The sequence below is a fragment of the Etheostoma spectabile genome, chromosome 20 (genome assembly GCF_008692095.1).
Source record: "Etheostoma spectabile isolate EspeVRDwgs_2016 chromosome 20, UIUC_Espe_1.0, whole genome shotgun sequence".
NCBI classification, from domain to species: Eukaryota; Metazoa; Chordata; class Actinopteri; order Perciformes; family Percidae; genus Etheostoma; species Etheostoma spectabile.
In genome coordinates, this window is record NC_045752.1 from 15,666,755 (window position 1) to 15,678,827 (window position 12,073).

Below are 12,073 nucleotides of genomic sequence, written 5' to 3' on the forward strand. Positions count from 1 at the left end.
CTTAGTTTCACTACACAGGCGAGATCCCCGCCCCCCCACCCCGTTTTACAGTTTCTTTGTATGTACAGTGTAACTCAGTAACTTTTACTTAAAGTACATTTTAAATTAACTGCTACTAAGAGCAGCAAATCTTTACAAAATGAATAACAAGTTTCAAAATAAAAGCATATTCATTTTAAGTATTCAGATGGCAGCCAAACTGGGTGGAAATAATGTCTTAAGTGCTGCAGTCTTGTTAAAGTGAGCTTTTGTGAGCATCATAGTGAAATATAATATCTTCAATGATTTAAGATTGTTTTGAAGATTATCCTTACATAATCAGTTGTTTTTCATTGCCTGACTTCTCTAACTGGTGAGAACAGGACAGGCTCAAACATGGAAAGACATAAGCCTCTTTAAGATGCACATAGAGGAATAATACGAGACAAATAGACACTTTTTCACAGTGGTTCCCCCTCCCATACAAACACATACACATTGGAAACAGACATGTACATACCAAAACAGGAATCACGCATTAAAAAACACAGACACACAACTAAAATCCCCTGTAGTTGTATTTTAATACAACACGCCGCAAAAAAAATGCTTTGTGTGTGTGTGAATGTGTACAATTCTCTGTCAGTTTGAAAAGCTGTTTGTTACCTAACTGCCATGTAAGTGTGTGTGTTTGTCTTGTGTAATTGGGTTAAAACATGGATTAAATTAAAGGAAATGAAAGGCAGTTCATTAGGAAAAACTACTGCTGGCAGAAATGCAAACTACTCTATTCTACCCTTTCTGCTCCGTTTAGCCGCTTATAATTGATTCACTGTTTATTGAAAGAACTGTGTATATTTTGTTAATTTACCCGTTCTGTCTTACTTTGTCTGTAAGTGTATTTCATTTTGCTCTTTCCATTTGCTTTCTGTTTTATTTACCCTGGGATTATTCACTTCTTCGCCATGAAGGTATTTGGTTAAGAATATCGTGATATTTGATTTTTTCTACCTATCTATCGCCCTGCCCTACTCTTAAGAAGTTTCGACTTGAAACTTCAAACATTTGCTTCCATTGTGCACCTTAAACAGGATTCTCACAGTGTCACTCAGAGTGTAATTTCTTTTCTTGTTGTCAGTCATGTAGAATTTCTTGCAGGCTGATAAGTCAGCCTATAAAATCACAACATGATAACGTTGCACATTAGTTGTCACCTCAGCCACAACTAATTGCTCATGAGAGAAATTATCATTTGAGTCATAAATCAATGTCTCCAATAGAAAGACTTTGGTGGAGTTTACTTACAGTAATATAAAAAATACAAATAAGCTCTGAAAAAGCCACAACAGAGACCATGGAAACATTTCTGCACTACAGATGACTATAGTCAACACTGAAGTAGGTACTCATGTTATAAAAGTCCATGTTTCATTTGGCAATTTTAAGGTAAAAAACAACCTATAATATTATTACACCCTCGTTTTTGGAAAAAAAATGCAGAGGGACATATTTTTCTTTGCATTTTTTTACTGTTTTGGGAAATAGTAGCAACTATCGATGTGTTATTTTAACAGACCCTAGGTGACACATTCAATCGACTATGTTAATAAATGCAAACAAGACACTGGGTTAAATACTTTTCATGTCAATCCGTCACAGTACAGCGACAAAAAACAGAAACTACAATTACTTAAATACAACAATGACAAAATTACAAAAACAATATACATTTTACAAGATCCAAACAGACATACTACACACACGCACACACATCCATATCCAAGACATGCCTATTTACATACTGTATCTCATGCACTTTCTTAGCAAAGCCTTCAAGTGCTTTACTTCGTTCCATTTTATCTCAAGTGTATGTGTTCTAATGATTGCAAAGCTCTTACAAAGAACAAATCCAACTGCATCTGGGTTTAAAGCACCACTTAAGAAACAGCAATTTATTACAAGTATTACGAATACTAAAAACACATCAAACTTAAACACATCAAAAGCTGCTGTTACTTTGTTTACTTTGAGCCCCAAGTTGGTACAGATTCCAGCATTGGATAATAAAAACACATTGGGATAACAAAGCCAAAAAAAAGATAAATACTAACTATCCATCCATTTCTGTTATGTGTGGATGGACATTGATGGTGCGCAATTGCCCTATCGGAGTATATTCCAGCCAGAAACTACAAACAATGTAACTTTTTCAGAAGTAGAAAAATGACCTATGTAGGAGCAGGATTGTATGTCGCGATCACGCTCTACGGCACTGTGAACACGGTCGCTGTTGGTGCATCAGATGTTGAAACGGATACAATGTCACCAGCGCATGGAAGAGGTGCAATTATGGAACCCACTGCAGTTCGGGGCAAGACCCGTCCTACGATGCAGCCCGATTGGTTGAGGTGAGGCATTGACCTTGAATAGTTAAGGTTAGGATAGGCGATTGGTCAGGGGGTAGGACCTAAACCAATTGGGGTCCATTACCTCAAACGAGTAGGACAGGGTGGGACTTACCCGGAACTGCAGTGGGTTCAAAGGTAACGCCTGGAAGAGAAGCAAGTGAGGGCAATGAAGATGGGAAATAAGCAAATAGGATGAACTCAGAGAGACAGACAACCATTTGATTCATAATATAGTATCACTAATGAACTATTATTCATCTATCCTTTCGGTGCTGAGTTTGGTCACTGATATTCACACACATCACATCTTTATAAAAGAGCAGCTGATGTCTTATCCACCTGTGGCACTGCTGAGCTGTAATGTTAACACAGGCCACATGGCCAGAAAAAGGGAAGCTGCTCATCTTCTTCATGTTTTACTTGCAAGCTGAGAGGATCTCTTGAGATAAGTAAGGATAAGTAAGGTAAACGGAGAACTACACTCCAAGAAAATAACATTTCTTGAGCAGTCATAGTCCTTTCAAAAGCTTAGTAATTTGGCCTGGAACTTCAGTGGCTTTTGCACAGTAATTCTAAAACGATAAACGGTTATTTAGTCATCTTCTCGTATGAAAAGTGATCATTTACTGTTAGCCATTGCCATCTAGGCTACTGACTGTCTTGACTGATGGCTTTCGTGACCAAACACATGAAGTCATGTCAGGAGACAGGGAGTTTGCTCAGCCAATAGGTAGGCCTGCACGATTCAGGGAAATATATGAATCACAGTTTTTTTGCTTAGAATTGACACAAATCTCTGCCACAATTTTTGTTACCATGAAAAAACAAAACAAATTACCACCAAACTATTTTTTTTGGGCACCTATCACACATTGCTCATCACCACAAGTATTTTATACAGTCTGTTTAAAATTCACACAAGAAAGTAGTAGCGCTTTTGATGCAGTCGGCTCGTAAAATTAAATGAGAATTAAAGTCATTTTTTAAATCAAAGTTACACTGACAAAAAAACGAAGGCTGAATAGTAGGATCCTGAGCTCGTCTGGGATGGTCTGTATTTTGTTGTATTTGTCTGTGTTGTGTCTATTGTAAATGGAGTTTTTAGTGCCTGTATCTTCTCGGTTGTATGTGTATTGTTATCGGGGCCCCCCACCCTGAAAAGCTTTTAGTATGTTATTTGGGGTTCCCCATTTCACATGACCTGCATATGATCATTGTACCTTCTGAAATTGTGTTTTAATGATACAATGATGACGTGTGAATTTAGAAAAAGAAAATGTTTAGTTGTGTCAATGTTTGTCATATGCTTTTGTAAAATTCTCATAATCTCTTCTGGAAAATCATTTAATCTAGAAAGAAAAGTCTCCACTGGTCACAAAGCCAATGAAATAAATTCCACATACTGTATGCTGCGGGTGAATTAGGGCCAGGTTGCCACGTAAGTAAATTATTTTTTTTCCGTGCCTGTTTGTTGCTCGTTTAAAATGTCAAATGTCTAGCAGGATCACGGAAAGCTTGCTTTGATTTTCCAATTCATTACACAGTGATGTATTACTAATGCCTTGATCGATGAAAAGAGGCACATCTGGGAGCATGTCCGCTTTCAGCTCACCCACTGCATATATGATAATGTCGCTACTTGATATCCCATCGTTGTAATTGATCTTAAACTGCAGTTAAACCATTTTCATCCTATGCTCATCCTTAAAGACATAACATAGTGACGTGATATTTTTCTTTTGGTGCCCTTAAACAAAGCACTTAACCTCCTATTTATCTTGTTGAAGTGCTGTAAACAAACACACCATTAACAGGCTCAAAATACAACACATATTCATATTTATTCTCCAGCCAACATCACTATGTTTTTAAGCTCAGGATTTCACCTCTCATAGTCTGATAGAACAGTTTCCAAAACAATCTATTAGCTTTTAGGTGCTCTTAAAGAGTTTTACCTGGAGGCTAATGTTCTCCAGACTTTGCTATATGTCACAAAAGGGCTGTAAATAGAGTATGGTGCTTATGGTAATGTTAACAAAACAAATCACAAATCCTCTCAGTCCCTTATCTGTAAACGCATGCATACCCATATGCACATTATTCCAAGAAAAAGGCTGAAAGTAATTATGTGCTTGGTAAAATGTCAATGTTCTCTCTCATCTTTAAACATTTGCAAACACATGCTCACACACATGCTAACAAAAGACTAAAAGCTAATAACCTTTTAGTCACACTCCCTGTGGTCCGTTTAGCTTTTGGACAAGACAATTCGTAACGTACTGTACACATACATGCACGCACCAAAACATCCGATGCTGGTTTTCTCAGCTAATGAGCTATGTACTGGCATCTACCACTAGGCCTGTCTATTTGTGTGTGTTTGTGTGCGTTGTTGTTTTGATAAAGTAGCATTGTCTTTCAGTGGTATAAATGATTAACATTCAATAGACGTACTGTCCCAAGAGACAGAGGGCATTGAATGAGAAAGCAACAGAAATAAAGATGATGATCTTGGTGTGAACCTCTCCTTCAAATACCATGTCAATCAAATCACCAGAAGTGCATTTTTTCATCTAAAAGAAAATAACTCGTCTTAGCCCATCACTCTCCTCCTCTGCTGCTCAAACCTTGATCCATGCCTTCATAACAACCAGAATGGACTACTGCAATAGCGTTTCTTACGGTACATCATTCAAAGTCCTAAATAAACAACAACTCTGGTCACCCTTTTCACGCTGTCGCGACCACATCACCCCTGCAGAACCTCCACTGGCTCCATAGTCTCACATAGCCAGACCTTCCTCCAAAGCACTGTAGAGGAGGGTCTGGCTAGTCCACACAGCATTCCAGGATGGGAGAAAAATGTACTCTGGTTGTTAGCATTTCTTTAAATCAATCCCAATAATTGTGGGTGGAACATGTGCTTACATTTAAAAGTTGTTTAAAGCAAGGCACTGTAGGTTTCTCTTTGAGTGTTGTAAAAAGCACTACAGAATTAAAAGGCGATGTTTTTGTTGTTGTTGTTGTTGTTGTTACTTGGTGGTAGTAGCTCAGTCTGTAGGGAGTCGGGTTGGGAACCCTGCTGGTTCGAGTCCCCTTATAGACCAAAACACGGTGGTGGACTGGTAGCTGGGCAGCCCCCTCACTCTGACATCTCTCCATTAGTGCATGTATAGGTACTGAGCAAGGCCTGTGTGTAATAACAATACTGTGAAAACACTGTAATTCCCCTTGCGGGATTAATAAAGTATACATTATTATTATTATCCCAGCCACAAAGCCCAGTAAGTTGTTTGATGTCACCAGAGCATGCAAATGAAGTCAAATGAGCACTTAAAGCAAAGAAAGCAAATGAAATCAGTATAGAACCAAAAACACAGAGTGTTTGGTGTACAATCTTTAGTGTGAAAACAAAGCTTTTCTTTGGATTTAATCAACTTTCTCTGACTGCAAGTGAGCTAGGCTAGCTAGGGTCCATGTTTGTGTTAACAAGCTAGGCTGTCTCGCTTCCTTTTTTCAAATGGGAGCTGGCCAATCTATCTTGGTAGTTATTTCTGTACTTTCTGAGTAAAAATACAAACGTCATTGCCCAATATGGCTTCCCAAATGGTAAATGTTGTAAAGGACAAATTGGTCCGTTACCCAAGCTGGACTTGTTGAGAACGAGGGACCAATCACTTTTTCAAGAGGTCAACATTTGTAAGCTGTACAATACGACGTATTGCAATGAACAGCACAAGCGAGCAAGGGCAGTTCTCAGATGCCAGTTGACCATTGCCATGAGACCATGGGAAACGCCCACCCAGGGGAGCTAAGGTGCTGTCCAAGAAGAAGTTGCCCAAAAATGTTTTCATCCTGTTTTGAAAAATGTAGAATGTTCGCGAAATATCTGTGAATCTATCAATTTCAATGTCCTTACATTCCAGGTCAACTTTAACATGGCAACGTGCCCTATTGTTAAACACTGATCTCTTTGATCTGTTAATGTCCGTTTATATCTTGCATACAATTCCCATTTTGCATAATTAATTATGTTTGTTTAAGGCCAGCTAACCCTGCAAGATGCATCTATGGAGAATGACCCTAGGAAAAAATGAATGTTGAATGATTCGGACAGCCATTTGAACTTCAACAGAGCACCTTTGGGTTCCACGTCCGTCTCTGCTTGGCTCTATGTCAACAAGATGCAGTGGCTTTCCTCTGTAAGCCAGCAGCAATTTGCTGGAGCAATGTGACACAAAATCCTATTACCCATTCTACAGTGGTAACAGGATAGATCTCTCTCTCTCCCCGTCTCTCTCGGTCTCTCTCTCTACTGCTTCAAAAGCCTTTCTTTCCTCAATCTCATCCTCTTTTTCTCACGTCAGTCTATGCTCTCCCTCTCTTGCTCTTCTCCTCTTTCTCTCCTGTTTCCTTGTATTTCATCAAACCCTTACACTCGAGCAAATCTTCCTCCCTGGTACGCCTCCACTATTCTCGCTCTGTCTGTCTGCCCTTTCCCTACCCTATCCAAACCTCTTTCTCATACGCCCACACTAAGCCAGCTAAATCGGAAACAAATGCGGTTTACGTGTGCAAACAATATGCAGAGCATTTTTTAGAGTGTAGACATAGAGGTCTCCATCTACACCGAAACAATAAGAAAGCAGCTGAACGTCTTCGTCAATGACCTCTTTTAGTTGTTGTTGATTGTGCACCACAGCCAACATCTGGTAAAGAGTGTGACACAATCCATGAGTTCTTTCTAATTTAAGTAGCTTTCTATTTCTGTTATAGGACAATAGAAAAAGCATCACAGTTTGAATCATGATTTGTCTTGGGCCACTGCTTCCATTTGTTATACTAACTTTGTATTCCAAAAAAGTAATTAATGTCGTCTTGAAATGTGGCTACAGAGATAAAAACAGGTCCAACGGGGCAAAAGCACAAGCAAGAAGATGATCAAAGAGCTTACAACAAAATCCTCACGTTAGTCAAACCTTTTTTAAAGAGAAAACAGTGGACAGCAACGGTTTCCCTGTGCAATGTGGGATTATTACAGATATACAAATAAACATAAGTTGACCCAAAGGGCTTTACAAGCCAGGCAGATGGTTTTACATCTACCTCCAAAGAAAACATTAAATAGATACAAAGTACATAGCAAACAACAATACAAAATGTAATACAAAACAACTGCCATGAAGACACCAAAGTCAAGTAGAGAAGAAGGACGTTAGGAGAGCTGTTGTGAGGATGACCTGAGAGACCAAACTTGCAATATGGAATAGTGCAATATCCAAATCGCAGGAGCGGGGCACAATATTTGTTAAAGGCAAAATATGTGTCAAACCATTTTAAAATGAAGTATTGTGATGCTGCAGAGACGTCTCGGCCTTAAAATCCTAGCCTGCAGACTAAAGGAAAACATATTTCTTTGGTACAGATCCTCGCAAAAAAAATGTATACAATGAAAATGAGAATAATGATACAAAAATAATCATTCCCTCCAATATCGGGAACCATATCGCAATCGGTCAAAATAATCACAATTAGATTCCTTTTCCTAGTTTCATGCAGCCCTAGTTAGCAGGTCAGTATTGTATTGTGGAGATAATCAGTTTAAGGCTTAAAAGACAAAAAGGAACATTTTAAAATCAATTCTGTATTTTCCAAAGCAGGCGAGCCCGAGCAGGAGTGATGTGTTGTAGTTTCCTTGTACCAGTTGGAAGTCTAACAGCTGCATTCTCTCTTTTCCTCTGTTGCATTTTGTGTCCTCTCTTTGTTCACTGTTCCTTTGGATCAACTGTGTTGTGTGTAAAGTGCTGTACAGATCAAATTTAGTTGAGTTAGGTTAGGAGTCAACTAAAATTGTCTTTTGAACTCTGCGGCTACACAGACCCAGATCACTATTCATTGTTTTCCAACTGTGCAGTTTCTCTTGCCTGCATTGAAATCTGAAGCTGTCTATTTCAGATTCCTCCACTCTGAAGCTCCGTTTTCCATGGATGCCAGCTTTGTGTGGATGGAAGGCCTGTACTTCATATTTACCCAGCTTAGTGTGGATGTCCAATTTACCTTTCTTTCCTCATTTTCCATTCTGCCCTCCCTCTATATCGCACAACGAGAAACCCCATGAGTAAAAATGCTTGATCAGCCTTCCAATTTGTGTGTGTGTGAGTGTGTATGTGTGTATATGAGAGCGCGGAAAAAAGAGAGGGAGCTGATGCATTGTCAGACAGGCCCGTATGGAATCAAAGCCTTTTTAGTCAGCTTGTTCGGATAGCTGTGAGGGTCGTATGTGCATGTGTGAAGGAACACTAAGGGTCTGTCTGGAGAATTGCAGGCCTCCAAGACAATAACTAAAGACAGACACACAGACACACACGCACACACGCACACACACACAATCAAATAGAGCCGTGGCTCGGTGTGGAGGGGTTTGTGATTCATACTGTATATGCACTAACAATAGCATTCCGTACACTTAAATTGAAGGGAAATATTGATTTATTTCCCCCCCAATACCACAGATATTTCAGATGCTTTGTAAGAATGGATAGACACTGATACCATGACATATTTAATGTAAATCGTCTCTGAATCCCAATGATTTATGTACCTGCTTGCTAGGCATTTGAATATGAATATTTGAAAAAAGGAAGCACAGTGAAATATTAGATCCTGAGGTGATCCCAACACAGACTATGTTTTCTAATAGAACAAATCGAAGGAGTCATAAAAATCCACTCTGATAAGCGTTACATTTCTCTTCCTGTTTTTAAGATCCTGGGATACAGAGTAGTGGCTCATTAAAACAGATTCAACATTTAATGCAATAAGACATGAATAAAAACATAACGAAATCTGCTACAAAACAGACCACACCCCCCATCCCAATCCATTCCTCTAGGTACCACTTCAGTGGCGAGCACATACTGCATCTACGCTCTGTAAAAATTGATCACCTCAAAACAAATGCAGTGTTTAACAAGATCTTTGGAATTTTGATATGTGATGGAAACGGCATGAAAAGACTGGTTTAGACAAAGTGTGTGTGTACTCATTTATTGAGAAACTGAGGGGAACTAAACAAATTTTACAGACTATGTTCTAAATGTACTATATTCTGATGTAAACTAAATATGCAAGAAATGGTAACTCTATAAGCAACAAGACGTCCCCAGTACCACCCAATCACACTGAAAAGGCATCCAACTACTGCAGAAAAACATGGCCAACAGTTCACCATAACACCTCAGAAGCAGGTCTCACAACCCACTCCCTCCCAAATTAAAACTGATGACCTGAAGAAGAAAAAAAGTCCTGCTGAAATAAACGTTTTTGTTCAATTCCTAGAGAGATTGTGAGGTTTTAAGTTTTTTTCCCCCAAAAGGTATTCAACCAGTGATAGTATTTCCCATGAGACCAGGCATAGAAAGTGTACACCAAACCCTCAGTTCCAAAGTCATCAGAACACAGCCTTGATTACCCTTATTAATCTATTTGGTTTTTTTTTAGATTAATCCTGTGGACAGGAAGTTGAAGTGTGGAACGCCAGTCCAAATATTAGTCAGGGTTGTTATGATGATGTGGTTGAGTCGTTACATATACCACCGGCAAAGTCACAAAGTAACTCTCACTAAAAACAAAAACCGTGTGGCCACAGTGTAAAACCAAATTCCGCCAGTTATCCGTCACCTTAGGCTTTCTTTGTGTTGGCATTTTAAATTCTGTTGGATTCATGAGGACTAATGTTAACTGCTCCTCAGATCTCTACAGGGTAAATCCAGACCGATAGCTGGACCATCCGTCCTCAATTTTCATCCAATCCCAAGTTTTCTAAAAAAAATTTTGAATGTACGCATGTTCCACCAACATAAGTTCCTTCCCGAGGTGAATTTGTAGAGGCACTGCTATTGAGTCTTACGCTTAGCGCTGCCCAAGACGATTGTGGTTCGTTTAAAAAAAATCCAATTAACCAGGGAACGTTTTTCTCTCATCCCCGAATGTTGCGTTGGATGTTGACTATCTAGACCCTTCTATACAGCGCTGTGGAGGAAGGTCTGGCAATGAGAGACTAGTGTGGCCATATTGGGAGCAGACCTTATTTAGGTTAAATCACAGTAACTTCTCGGTTCACTACAGGGAAAGCCTCACTAGCTAAATAGGTACTTTTGACAATGGTTTAGTAGACATTTTGCTCCTTCTAAACCCACCTGCCAGAGAAAACACATTATATGGCTCCCTACACAACCCATTTTCCAAAAATCAGCCATGCTTCTGTATCCATTGTCAGTACACTTTTATTGGCTGGTCAAATCTCCACGACCGAGACTGAATGCCAAGCTAATTTCAAACTTGCATTTCAAAGGATTCTTATGAAACGTCCTTGATAAAGAAGTAGCCAGCCACAGATGCTTTCTTTATCCTGCTCCTAACTCTCCCCTAATCTAAGTAACAATCAGACAAAGTATATGCCCCACAACGTCTGGAGGACTTGGAGATCATATACAACTTACTACTCAAATATGCCTGACCTACTTATTTTGTGTATGCCGGCAGGCAGATAGTCTTCTATAGCTTTGGAGGAGGAAAACCTATAACAATTTCTGGCATTTTCTAATTTTATTATAAGAGTTACTCTGCTGACTGCTACAGTAGATACCTTCATTTTCAACTTGGCGTGGGCATCAGAAAGGTGCAGCCGCTTGAAGCCGCTTGTTCCCATTCATAAAGTGGTACACAACTTTCCTGAGTTCAGAATCTGTTAGTTGTTATTGTATGCAAATGACAACCTGGTGTTGGGACAATAAACATGACCTGAACTGAACTGAACTTGTCCCTGTACTGAAGAAATGTCTTTCACTGGTTTTTAGATGCATCCACCAAATTCTCGAAGTCTCATTTAACAAATTGGACTGGGATCAGTTAATCAGTACTCCCTCCCTGCACTACACAATGTCCGTGTTTTCAGTGACCAGACATTGGATGGTTATATATCTGAGAATTTATATTTTTATCCAGGATTGATCAAAATGCACTTTAAATTGACATAGAGATGGTTCCTAATATCAAAACGGCTCTACAAATTGTTTAGCATTTTTCCACGTAATAAATTGAAACACGCTCACAAGACCCGTTAACCAGACTTGCAATCTCCCCATTTATATTTGATGATCAGTGTTTAGTTTGAGATAGTTATGTAAGCCTCTCCCCAATTCCCTTTTGAAAACTTCCTACAGTATCTGCCTTTAAATCCATTAATTGACAGATCAACTTAATTGTTCTTCTAAGAATGGGACAAAATCCTTAGAAATGTTAGAAAAATGGCCAAACCAGACTTGGTTGAGTTATTTCTAACATTATTTTACATTTTTTCAACTCTAAAGAGGGCTTTGTTAGAAATGTCACGACAGAGAGAATAGGCAGCCTAGAAATTTAAGATTTTTTTTTAAACAAAGTTATTCAATACCTTCAACATTTTTGACACACACCGATGCCTTTTTCTCCTGGCCTAAAGGTGCTGCAAAATCAGTTTTTCCTTAAAGATGCAAACATACTGTTTTATAAGTGTATTACTAACTTCCTATTATCTGCATGTGCTTTAACATTTATTCAAAGTTTTACTAAGACTGTGTACTTATTTATTACCGCTTTTGCAATATTATACTATATTAAACATAATATAGATATATGACATAAAC